Source organism: Columba livia, chromosome 1, assembly GCF_036013475.1.
Source record: "Columba livia isolate bColLiv1 breed racing homer chromosome 1, bColLiv1.pat.W.v2, whole genome shotgun sequence".
NCBI classification, from domain to species: Eukaryota; Metazoa; Chordata; class Aves; order Columbiformes; family Columbidae; genus Columba; species Columba livia.
The window spans coordinates 92,092,310-92,105,733 of NC_088602.1; the positions used below are offsets into that span (position 1 = coordinate 92,092,310).

At 37.6% G+C, this 13,424-nt stretch overlaps 1 protein-coding gene across 16 annotated transcripts in view; it reads left to right on the forward strand.

Moving 5' to 3' along the window:
* Positions 1-13,424, forward strand: part of ITSN1 (intersectin 1) — a 136,325-nt gene that overhangs the window by 15,723 nt on the left and 107,178 nt on the right. The window contains exon 1 of one of the 16 annotated variants that reach the window (XM_065066876.1): positions 9,042-9,084. The exons of the other annotated variants lie outside the window; for them this stretch is intronic. The gene's annotated coding sequence lies outside the window, so the exon portion shown is untranslated. Of the gene's footprint in view, positions 1-9,041; positions 9,085-13,424 lie in introns of those variants that run through there. 16 annotated transcript variants of the gene reach the window in all.

A 13,424-nucleotide genomic window follows, 5' to 3' on the forward strand; every position in this document is an offset into this window, starting at 1 on the left:
AATTTATTAAATTCACTTTTAAAAATTTGAGAAAGATTAAAACATCTGCAAGTGAGAAATGTCCTTTGCACCAGAAGAACTATAGTCACTAAAATATCTCCACTATGGTAGCGTACATTTAACATCCCTTCTGTTACATGTAGTCAAATGTTTTTTCAATCTCATTATATATGTGTACACATATATTTTATGTGAGCTGTTTATTTCAGTCATTCTGAGCTGCGGCTGCATGCTTTATCTTGAACTTGATATCAGCATAGAAAGGAAGGAGCTGTCTTCAGGATAAGCCTGAACACCAGACTTTTTTCTTTTTCTGGTTTGGGAGGCATACCAGTATGGTGGTCACTATCAATGTATGTGTTTCATCCTATAACTCTTGAAACCGTAAGAGAAAATAATATGCTAAAGATGTGCAAGTTTAAGCAGCTTTTCAACAGCTTGAGCTGTAATTGTTAACAAAGCATGGGAAATAACACTGTAATTTCTCTTAAGTTGCTAGTGATGGCAAGACTGAAAATGGCAAGAAGGTAGGCAGCTTCATGGCCTTTGTAATGGTGTAACCTAAACATTACAGATTCCTTGTGTTAATGTGATTATTTCCTCTTTCTACAGAATGTGATTTTTAGGCATGGAGGTACCATTTTAGTGAAGATGATGTAAATGTCTTGATTCGGTCTCAGGATTTCACTTGATAACTGGTTACGTTTGTACTAGATATGGCATCTCTGGTTCCCTGCAAATTGTGGCTTTGTCTTGACAGACACTAAATTTCAGCAGACACTAAATTTCAGCAGACACTGAATTTCAGCAAACAAAGTAAAGCTCATGGCAACAAACATATCAAGAGAAAACTTCCTGGGTGAGATGTAGTGCTGATGATTCTGTAGGAATTTACAGTTTGCTCATTTAGCAAAATGGCTGGAGTCTTTCACTTCTTTAACATCTATGTCCTATCGGAACCTTGTTCAGGGCTTGTATTGCAAGGGAAGATGGAAAAGAAGAGGTCTTACAATCCTACTGACTACTTTAAAAAAGAAATACACTATTCTCTAGGCAAGTCAGATCCTAAAATGAAGTTCTGTCTTCAGTTCATTGATTTTTGTCATTACTGAGTGATGACTGTATTTAATGTCTTCCCAGAAATGTGACACTTGGAAAGCTTGATCTTTGTGAAGATTTTACCTGAGTGCTGTAAGAGCTATGGGAATTTGATGGAGAAAGGGCATGAGTTGTATTTGAACTATGAGGTGGATGAACTGCAAAGTCTACTGTAGCATCATGCCCTTCCTGTTCATTTATCAGGCTTGTCTTGCTTCATTCTTTGTTGACCCTCCTCTCCATGACCTTTCTTTACTACTCCCCATATAAATGTTTCATCTCCCCCTTTTTTCTGTCCCTGCCTTTGTTGAGGAAACAAGTTGCTTGAGGACGCAGAGTTCAGGGTGTCTCTTCATAGTAATCAACCTTCTGCCGCCACACAGCTTCAGTGAATAAGGATCGTATTGTTACATACCAGCAGAACTGTATTTATGTGTGTAATTGGGCACTGATTAATAGTTAAGATGTTAAAAACTTGCAAATGTGAGGGTTTTTGAGGAGTTCAGTAGGCTTGTTTTCATAGCTGTCTTTCTGCTTGAATCAAATTTGTAATTTTTTTAGATCTATTGTGTTGGGAAATCAGAGAATTGTATTACAATTTTGCAATTTGATTTTTTTTCCTAGTTGAAGACAGCCACACAACCATAATGTGACTTGTAAGAAATTTTTCTGATTACTAGGTACTGAAAAACAGCTGACTTTTGAAGTACTCACAGGGGAGAAATGTGTAAGCTACAATAAATAAACCTCACCATACTGCAGATTTGTAGCTCACAGTAAATACACCATTAGCACTAACAATAATGCTAATGTTCTTATCCTCTTTAAGGAAAGGAATTTTTATCCTGTAAAGAGGTATTAAAACATTTCAGTACAGGGAAGTGACTCTTTTTAGTTTTATTAGCTGTACAAATGTATTTGGTCATTTACAGAAGGACTATAACAATGTAACTTGCTTTCCAGATCAAGTATGAAAGAATGCCAGTGCATATGGTGCCCTCCCCCCGTAACCTGCATTCTTAAGAGAAACCATGTTATCAACTATTTGTATGCTGACAATGAGCACCTCTTTTCTAACTGCTTGATATGTGTCTCTTAAAAAAAAAAAAATTAGATCTTCCATAGCTAGTTTTTTTTTCTTAGAGTTGGTTTGTTTGTGTGTATGTCCTGGTTCTGTCTTGGCTCGAAATAAATCCCAACCCATGGCAGAAATGCAGTGTTTGTAGCCTGGAACTTGGTGGCACTGTGTGTGAGTGATCCTGTTGCTCCCTCAGCTGCTCAGCAGTTAGAAAATGCTGCTGTGGAATAGTGTTTGCAACATCCAGCTTGTTATGACTAAAGTGGGAATCTGTCATTTCTTCCAATAAACCCCTGCTTCTACCTATCTCTTCGTGTAGTGGGGGAAATCTTAACTTCACTGTATCCGTGGTTTGAAGGAGGCTGTGTTCCAGAAATACTCGCAGTTCAACTCTAGTGAAATATATGGAAAGCCTTCCCCTTTTGTGTGCCTGTTTTTATCATTTATTTGCTGTCTCTGAACTTGTTATTACCACTGGTAATATATTCAGCAGGATTATTCCTGTCCTTGTATCTGAGCTTTTGAAGATTCTTTTACCCCAACCAAGGATTGAAACTTTTCTGATTGTTGTTGAGTTGCAGGAGACTGACTTATGTGGCACACTTGTCATCTGAAAAAAAAACTTGTCGTGTGCCCTCATACTTTTTTTTTTTTTGTATTGTTCAACTTCACTTGCAGTCAGTCCTCTTTAGAAAGAGGATTTATAAGTTGGAATATGCTTTTAAATTTTTTTTGTATATGTATCTACCATTTACTGTTCATCTTTCAAAACATTTTTCTTTCCCTTATCCCATTAAATATATTGGTTGCCTACCCTTGTGGACACACCTGAAATGATTTTGCTCTTTTGTGAAAATTGCTTCTAGGCATTTTGGAGGGGAATTGGTTTCCTGATGGAGAAAGGAACCAGAAAAACCTTACTTTGGGTTATACCCTGCCCTACGCAGTGGAGCCCCTTTACTTCAGTTCATTAGTGTGTTCTTAAGCATTATTTTAAATAGGAGACATTATCTGTATGGATTGAGCTTTAGCATACTTAATTCCTTGTTTAAACTTTATAGAACTTCCTTTATCCTCCATGTGCAGTGTTGTCTCATAAGCAACCTTTCTGGCATAAGGAAATACCTTAATTTTACAAGTGCCCAAGGGTCTGTCCTTAGCACTATGTGAAAAATAGCACAGGAAGTTTTGGAATCTGTTATCCAACATTTGCATTTCTTCCCCAAAAAGCTGCTATTTAAGGTGCTGTTCTGTCTTTTCATTGTTTGCTGGAAGCATATTTGTGTTAAATGGTATACTAATATCCTTAGGTAACATCAGGTATGTGTTTGGAATATTTTTTTTTCCAAAAGTGTCTTTTCCTTTATCAAACTACATGCCATTGCTTTAATTTGGTTGGTTTTAAAAGAAGTATTTCATTTTCTGTAAAGCGGTGGGTCTGCTTGAGCCTCAGAGAGGCTGCCCCTGCAGCCCCCCTGCTGCTGGCATCCGGACAGCTGTGGTCCACATAACTCTTCAAACTCGTTTTTGTAACGAACAGGATTTAACCTTACTGTTTGATGCGAAGTGACATGGCACTCTGTGTAGATACCTACACACAAGGAGCTTGTGCTAGGTATATATTTTATAGCTGTGTACTTTTTATTACATGTAAGTTATATGTGTTGCTTGTGATGAAGTCAAAAGGTCAGGTAACTGGGTTGAGTGCAGTACTTAGGTCACTGCATTGTACACAAATGTATTCAGTCGCTTACAGCACTGGGGCCAGAACTCTGTGTGTTAGTGCCACAGAGCGGAGAATTTCCTGGTGGGTGGGTGCTGCATCAGAAGCTTTATAGATCAAGAAGACATTTTTAGCTCAATATGAGAATCCTTATAATTAAATCTTGAGAATTTTGTTAAATGCTTGCTAAATCTGTATGAATCTGACAACTGGAACTATAATTTTTGCAGAGCATTTGTGTGACCCCTTTCTCTGGGAAGCTCTGTTGTGGAAGAAAAAAGTAATTCCCCAAAAAGTTAAGAAAGTGTCCATATTTTCAGGATTTTTTTTAAAGCCTGTTTTATTCTTGCTGTAAAGAAGAAATTGCAACATGGTGCTCAGTGGTGTTAAGCAATTCACTGATAAGTGATCTCTTTTTGAAATGATTTTGTTTTTTTTTCTATTTGAAAACAAAAGCAATGAGCAAGTCTTTGCCATTCACCTTCATTGCTTTGGGATTTTTTTTGGTGAAGTGCAGGGAGGTTAGGGATGCTACTCATGTTCAGGGCAGGTTCATGGAATGCTTATGTATTTTCTGAGTTGTCCTTCAGAGAGTTTTGCCCCAAGATCAAAATTAGAAGAAAAAAAAGTAGAGGAGCAAGCTGCAGAGAATGACTGCTATCAACCTGTGTCTGAACAACAGGGTAAAGTGTGACCAGAAGGAAGGCAAATAACAGGAACACTTTTCTAAATGACATAATATACCTGTTCTTGGATCTGAAAGAGCTCTTCCTGTCATGCAGAAGGGTTTGGAAGACAAAGCTTTGAAGAGATTCAGAGCAGAAGATACATGGGTGGGAGATGTTGACTACTTCAGTTAATAGTGATGTGGTCTGACACAACTTCTGAGATGCTGATAAGGCTTGGTAGACGCTAAATAATTCCTCCTATTAAAGCACTGTTTTGAAAATCTGCTTTACAAATCTGCTATAGCAAAGTGCTTTTGCCATACCACTGCATTTATGTAACTGATGATCCCATTTTCTCTAAGAGCTCAGAAGAGCAGATGTTTATGGAGGACAAACTGACCTACACTGGAGTAGTTCAAAGGACAGAGCCATCTGCACCTTCTCCTATATCACTATCTTTATCCTGCCTCTGCACTATTAGACCTTTTTATGTTACAGCTTTGCCTAGGAGAGGGGAAGGGGACTGGAGACACAGATCCTGAACTTTCTCAACTTATGCTTTTGCTGACTCTAGACTTTTTCTTCCTCCTTACCCTTCCTTCAGCATAACTGTTGCGTGAAGTGAAAACTTGGAACATCTGCTATTTTATTTCTTTTCCTTTTTTCATGAACCTCATATGAAATGATCAGCTATCAAGTTCAGACAAGAATGGAGATTTGCACAGCAGGGCCACATGGGATTAGGTTAGGCCTATAACTAATGAAATCTTGGGACAGAAGACCATCACTGCTGTCCAAGAAAGACTTGATGGTTCTGACCTATTCCTTTGGCTGTCCTCATTCCTCTAAGAACATCAAGCTGTCCTTTGATTCCAATCTGTTGAATGTTAGAGGCAGTTAGTTGGCCTACTCAGAAAGAGGGAGCACAAATCTAAACCGTGTCCATAATTTCTTTGCTTTTCAGTCCTGTGACTGAAAACATAGCTCATACGTCCACCATCTCCTTTCCTCTATCACTACTGAGCTCATTCAGGGATATGAAAAAAGAATCCTCGCGGTTAGGGTAGCTTTAGCTGCAGTGAAGGTAAGCAGCAATGATTGATTAAAATGATGCACTGAGAGGGCAGAAACACTGGAGTAATGCTGGACCAATATGGTGAAACAGGAGAGTTCATGCAGAGTTGTATAGTGGGAATCTGTAGGAAAGTGGGGAAGAAATTTGTCAACTACCCTCTGGTATATTTACGTGACCTTCTTGGCTTACAAGTAATATCACAGTGTCCACCTCACTATAGGAGGTCACAGAAGCAGTTGTGCTGCGATAGTTGGTGGAGGATTGAGGAAAGAGTTAATCTGAAAAAAAAAAAAGTGTAATCATATTATTCTGTAGTTGGGCTGTTTCTTGCCGAGTCAGAAATAAGGATAATTGTTATATTGGTGGGAGAGATTAGAAATCTGAGAAGGGAAAAGTGCCGAGTGAAACAGAAGTGATCCAGTGCTACACTGGGCTTTCAAAACAACTGTGTTATACTCGAAAAACTAGAGTTAAAAGTTAAGGGTGATCAAGTTGAAGGTGTGACATGACTACCAGCCTCATCTTAGAATAATACGCCGAGGTACAAGTAACATGAAACTAACACTTAGGTATTACAGAGCTCTCAGGCTTTGCTTTCCTTTGGCTGAGGCTGGACTCCAGGCTTTGGCCACTTTTCTCTTTTGTACTCACTGTATCTTCTAAGTGCTACTGCTTAGAGATCCTTGTATCAGTTGAAACAGCCAGGTTAACAGTCCTGAAATAAAGCATGTCTTCATTTTATGTAATGTAAATAGTAGAACCCATCTGCTTTATCAAATTCTATTAGCATTTGGTATAACTATGAACCATTACTTACTGGCAGTTGAGATCACTGCTCAAGTTCATGTTTGCTAAACAAAATAGACTTTGAGGGTCTAAGAAAACACAATGCTTTCTAGCAGTGATATTATGCATTTCCTTGTCCTCCTTACTGAATAATTCTTGAACTTAATGCTGGGGGACTGTAAGGCCATCTTGTAGCTGCAGCATGTATTCCTTATTCCATAATTATTGTTTCAGATTTTAAGTTTTAGAACTTGTTTTGTAAGCGAAGGTGTCAGGACTTGCCAACTGCAAGTGTGTTAATGAAGTTTTTTAACAAAAAAACCCCAAACAAAATACCAACTCAAAAACAAACAAAAAAGAAAGCAGCTTATTACTTCACCTCTATAAGTAAAGACAACTAAAAAGAAAAAATGGAAGTTGTGAGTACTAAGAAACAACTAAAATCTCATTCTAAAAAAAAAAAAGAAAATAATTTATACTTTACAAGCTCTGGTGTTTCAGAATGAAGTCAACAAATATTAAAGTAAAAATAAAACAAGATATTTATTTTATTTCTTAATAAGTGTTTTAGAAACAGATGAGTGATGTAGTGGATTTTCCATCATGTTAAATCTTTAATGAAAGCCAGTCATCTCTTTAAAAAGAGACTGTAATTCAGTAACAGTTCACTCAGTAGTGGAATTACTGGGTGAAATGCTGTCAAGATTAAAACCAGCCCATGTATGTACAAGATTAGAAACAGCCATTCAAATTGTGCTAGTTAGACTATACAAGAAATGATCTTATCACTGCAGCCTTTGCTTGCTTTCCTCCTAATGTTAATTCCATTTGATTAAACTGGGAACTCCTTAAGGGAAAGACTTTTGCTTTGGTTATATAGCCCATACTACCCTGAAGTATTTTAACTGTAGTGCTTGGGAGCTGTTTGAGTACTGCTGATAATAAATATGTAGTCATCAGCAACATTTCTTATGTGGATGAAGATGCAGAATGTAAAGACACTAGAAGATGTCTGGTTCTTCAACTTCTCATTTCCAACCTTATAATTTAGTTTCTCTGCTGCTTATAATACCAATGTGCAAAATATGTTCTTGTGGTTTATGATCAGACTGAATTATGTTTCTGCTCCAAGTTACACTGTTAACTTTTACTATGAATTAGAACACTTTCCTGCCATAGTTTTCCCAGCTTTGAAATTGGATTTGACATTGTAATTTGCTTTGGAAGGGATTATATTAATGCAAATAACCAGTATCTAATTGCTTCTCAGGTATTGGAAGAAGAAAAGGACCAAATATTCAAAGAATTAATCTCTGAACTCTCTCTGAAGAAATAATTTGTATGTTTGTTAAAGACGAATTCTGATCACCTTGCTCAGGTTAAATTTATAATTATTGATATTAATATTTAGTTGTCAGTTAAAGAAATTATAAACACCTTCACCCAAAAGGGTATGAATTAATATAGCAAGAAAACTAGTATTGTTTTAATGAAAGACAACTTGTGAAAAGCGGCAAATCAGCTTTAACCTGTATGGCAAAAAAAAAAGTCTGTTGTCCGGATCTTAAACTAGTCTGAGAATTTTGAGCGATATAGATCTGATTTCACCAAGAATGTTCATCATAGCCATCCTCTTGAACTTTGGCCTGAAGGTCTTGAGGAATTAAAATGTGTTTTGGACAGTGTGTCCTTTAGGCAGTATTTTGGCAAGAACAGACAAAAACCTGGAAGTTCCTATGGGAGTAGCTGTGGAGGGCTTTCCTGCAACAACACTTAAAGCTTATGTAACTGAAGAAGATAAAGTGATATTGCCATGGTAAGAAAATAAACCACGTCTGTAACTGCAAGTTTCTTGTACACAGAAATACCATTTTTGTTGTTAGCCTGGAGTGTCCACCACAGTTGTTGATAAATGTCAACATTACATTGATAAGTGTCTCAATTTTTCCTGTTTTCAGAAAGTGAGGAGTTCTTTATTTGTTAGAAAAGAGCAGTGTGCCTTGCTGCTACACCTGTTGCCTGCTTGGTGGGTTGTGATTTTAATTCTTTTGTGGTCAGGTTATCCTTTCCCCAGAGTAGAAGATAGGTACCAGGAATACAGAAGTGGCCTTCTCAGCAGTTTGTTTATTGGCACAGGTACGGAAAAGCATTTTCAATGATGACTAGCTTTGTTAATCTTATTTGAGTGCTTGGCAGAAAAATATAATAAACAGTAGAACTTAACATTTGTGAAGGTTTTTATAGTTAAAAGTCATACGTGTAAAAAGCAGAGACTCTGAAAAGTTTGTCTGAAAGTGGTAATTATATTAATGACCAGATCTCCAAAAAGCAAGAATCAAACTTACATTAATTTCTCAAACAGTTTTGGTTTTCCAACACCTATATAAAATTACCGAGCTTTGCTGAAAATTATCAGAGTCCTTTTGTTAATACTGGTCTAAATGCTTTCCCATGTAACATGGGAAAACAACAAAACCTGCTGTTAGTCTGTGATACTCTCATATGACATCCTGCTTGGGCGTATTTTGTCATAATTTGGAATACTTGAGAAGGATGTGGGGTTTTTATCTGGTTGGTTTTGTTTGTTTTTGTTTTTTTCTTCCTGTAGGAGGAGGAAGGTGACTGATAAGTTGTCTCAGGAATTACTTCTTGAATGGTATGCCCAAATTATCTTTTGAATGGTTGTTTAGGAATAGAAATGCTGTGCTGCATTTTAAGGAAAACAAAAATATGATGTTATTTAGTGTTAAACTTGTCCATATAAAGACACATAGCACTGAAACAGCTAAATTGCTCTTAATTTTTACCTCCCATGGCTTTATTGCAGTTTTCTATGTAAACACATCCTTAGAAGAGCACAGATAACCTTAAACAGAAACTATAATAACATTTTGAGCCACATTGTTAAAGACCATATGTAATATGCAGTTGAAAGAATTTTCATACATGTCTGACTTGTATGCGTAAGTGCTGTTACTGTAGTTGTTTTCAACCTGATTTTTTTCAAGGTAAACACTCAGATAAGACATCAGTGCTTAAATTTAGATATGATCTGGACTTATGTACATATGAAGTTAGTATCTGTATATGTTTAAATTTTACCTTTATATTAATAACTTTTAGTCTAGAAAGCCCTTCTTTGGAGGAATGGAATGTTAAAAGAGGACTTCTTTTATATATAAAGAGAATACTACTTTGTATATAGATTATTGGTTTATGAGGAGAGAGTTAATTATTTGGAGTGACAGATGGGAAAGAAAATAGTTCTGGGCTCATCTACAGTAGTGTAAGATGAAAGAGGGAACACAAATAGCTGAGGTGGCTGGGCAGCTCAGAGCTGGGGTAAGCACACTCCTCATAAACTAACCTCTGTGTGTTAAACGTATGTTTTAACACTCTCTGTCTGTATAAAAATAATTGTGTAGATTTTGAAAGTTCTAATTGTACAGAATATAAAAGTTATACCTGTCTGAATGCCTTGGTCCTCAGGTTTGTTCTACACTTCATGTCTGTGTGCCAGTATGACATTTCATCATCCCCCTTGCTCAGGAATGAGGGAAGCCTCATTGTGCTCTGAAGGCTACAGGACACCATGGATGGGAGGGCTGTATTTATCCCAGTAGGATTGCCACAGTGGAAGACAATCAGGGCTGAGAACCTACCTCCAAGTATTGTCCATCTCCTTACCTCTGAGAAATAACATTGGTCCTCAGGCTGAAAAATGAAGGCTCATCTGGTCTTATCAGCCCCATTATTGCTGAGAGATAATACTTTCCTCTTTTCTCACTTTCCTGGCTGGAGGACTTCACTCCCAGAATTTATGAGCTTTCCACCTCCCAAGTGACAGAGGGGTAAAACCCTTGAACACAGTAGATGTTGAATGAAACTGGAACAGTGCTCACAACCAGCATCCTTTCTGCCTGCTCATAACAACACAGTGCAATAACCTGAACAGAAAAGAATTGCAGAGAGCAGATGTGTGTAATGGGTCTGGTGTGCATTTGCAAATTATTGATCTCCTGAAACATCATTTGTTCATTACGTTGCTTTCACTGACCTGAGACCACGGACATGTTCTGGTGCTGCACAGACCTTTGTGGGTAGGAGGGTGTGCAGTATGGTTGATGAGGGTATGAGGCTGTGAACTTAGAAGCTGATGTGTATGCTTTTCTGGAGAGTGGGAAAGTACAGATCTTGGGTGTTAATCGTAGTAATGATCATAGTGTTTAGTGGTTTATATGTTGCTTATAGCATAAGTGGTGTATGTTAGAAGGAAGTGTTTAATGTTGGATCTCTTTGTGAAGTCTCAGTGCAATGATGGCTTAAGCTCTTTTGTGAGCAAGTGAAGGTGAGTAGCTCACTGTTCTTTATTCTTTCTAAAAGCAGTATAAAATATTGGTTGCAGATTCTTGAGGAAAATAAAACTACTTGATGAACTGTTATTTAACAATTTGTTACTATAATGATTTTGCTTATGGTGAGAGTTTTGGGATGGCTTTCTAAGGAAACAGTGCATACAATTGACTGACAGTGCAATTGTAGTTCCTCTTATTGTCTCTCCTTCTTGCTTGAATAATTTCTGAACTCATTGTTTAATGTCAGTTGAATTTTTTAGAGTTCAAAAAATTGCTGAGATAAATAAGTTCCTACAAATATCAGTAGTTAGAGAGAAACTGCTGCTTTCCTGAAGGGAATGACACAGAGTTCAGTTTACTCATTCTGTATTTCTGTCAGCTTTCTGGTCAGTTGGTTCCTATGTCATTTTTGTTTGTCCCACTATATGTTTTTTCTTGTTGAGGGGGTTGGGAGGAAAACAGAAGGCAGAGGGGTTAACACTGTTGGGGAACTGGTAGAGATTAGGGTACAAGAAATGCAGATCCAACCGACTTGTTACTATTTCAAAATAATGTTGCAAATTGAAATGCCAGTGCTTGTATTTCCATTCCAATAATTTACAAATATATGATAAATTTATAATATAATGAGTATGGCAGATACTTTTCCAATAAATAGTAGCTGGTCTTCAACCCAAAAACGAGAATCATAGAACTGCCTGGGTTGGAACAGACCTTGAAAGACTATCTGGTCCAATCTTTTGTGTGAAGGGGAGCTTAGATGAGATTATCTAGCGCCTTGTCCAACCTCATATTGAAAACCTCTAGTGATGAGGATTCTACCACATCCTTGGGGAGATTGTACTAGTGACTGATTGTTCCCACTGTATAAAATTTCTTCTGTCAAGATGAAACCGCTCATGGTGCAACTTGTACCCATTGCCCACATGTGGCTCCTTGTAAAGAGAAAGTCTTGTCCTCTTTGTAGCCTGACTTTAAGTACTGGACTACTGTGATGAGGCCCCTCTGAGACTTCTCTGTGGAGCAAAGACCAAACTCCTTCAGGCGTTCCTCACAGGGCAGGTTCTCCAGCCCTTAGATACTTACACAAAAAAACCTGTGAAGTCCCTGAGTCTTGGCACGTTGTGGAATTCCTGATCTCTTTTAACCTTAATTTTCATACTGAACAAACGCGTGAGCTGTTGGAATCAGCTGTCCACAGTTGCAAAGTCTAATTCCTGCAGAGTAGGGGCCCCTGGCATTACCTCGAGCACGTAGAACGAAACCTCTGGTTGTGGAATTTGGGTGTTACATTTGTAATAAACAGGAAAATTAAATTAGTCTCTTGCTGGACAATGTTGATCTTTCTTTCTGTTTGCTTTCTATTGTATGTCTGTCTGCAGTCTAATTTATTTTGTTCCTCAGTCTCTTAAGTTTAAACATAGCTTTCTGTTCCTTTTCTCCATTTTACCCATCACTGTTTAATCTGCTTACTGCAAACACCTTTTTAAAAAATTTTATTTTATTTTTTCTTTCTTCTTCTCTCCAGAAGCTCTTAGGAATGTTTTTATGCTTTCTTTGACACAGGGCTAGACTTGAGACTTTTCACACCCTCTCCCCTCTTTCTGATGTGTTCAAGGTAAATGAGGAATAAACTACCAATTCCTTTGGAGTACTGGTGGAGGAATATCTTCTCTTAAGTGGCTAAACACTGTCCATCCTTTTAGGTACTCGTCTGTCCCAGTATTTACAATATTTAAGTTTTCTTAACTTGCAAAAGAACCCTAATACAGAACAAAGACCACCACCACTCCTCCTCAACCCACCCTCTCATTCTCCCTTTCAAGCCTCTTGTCTTCCCGTGGCTGCCCCAAGTGCTTTTCCTGTCCTTCTGCATACTCTAGGAAACTGAAGCAGGACGATAATTTGTGCTCTGCTGATCTCCCTCATTTTATCTTTATAATGCCCGACTTTAAAAGCTGCCTGTGCTGTAAGATTCAATAGTACATATGTGGAACTTCAGAGAACTCTCTTTCCCCTCAACCCCCTCCAGAATTTGCTTGCATTTGTAAAAAATAAAAGAATAATAATAGAGGAATTGCGTGCAACTGAGTACAATAAAAAAAAAATAAGCAAAGATTGAAGTGCTGATCTTCTAGCACTTAAGAAATGCTTTTGAAAAAGCTGTACTACTAAGATTGCCTATTCTGAAAACACTGTATCAGTATTATGTGATTTAAAACTTTTGAGGTAGTCCTTGCTATGCATGAAATTAGTATTGGCTGTGTTACCTGGCATTTGGAAGGTTTCTGACTCATGTACCACACTTGGTTGCTCTGCGAAATTATGAGAAGAAAAAAAAAAATCAGTATTTTTTCACAGTTCTCTAAATTACAACTGATGGGGAAACTGGCTTACAAAAGTGCTGTGGGTTTTTCTGCAGTGACATCTGTGGTGTGTATATATAGTAGGTTCCCAAGTTGGAAGCCAGAAGAGTACGTGGGAAGTGTGAAAAGGGGGATGGGAGGGGAGCAAACAAGAAGTTCAGACAAAAGGAAATTGTTGATGCAAGTTAATGCCTTTTCTTAGTGATATTGATAAATTTCTGCTGCTGTTCAAGCAGTCTAAATTATTCTCCTGATTCTGTTTCCTTTTTCTTTTC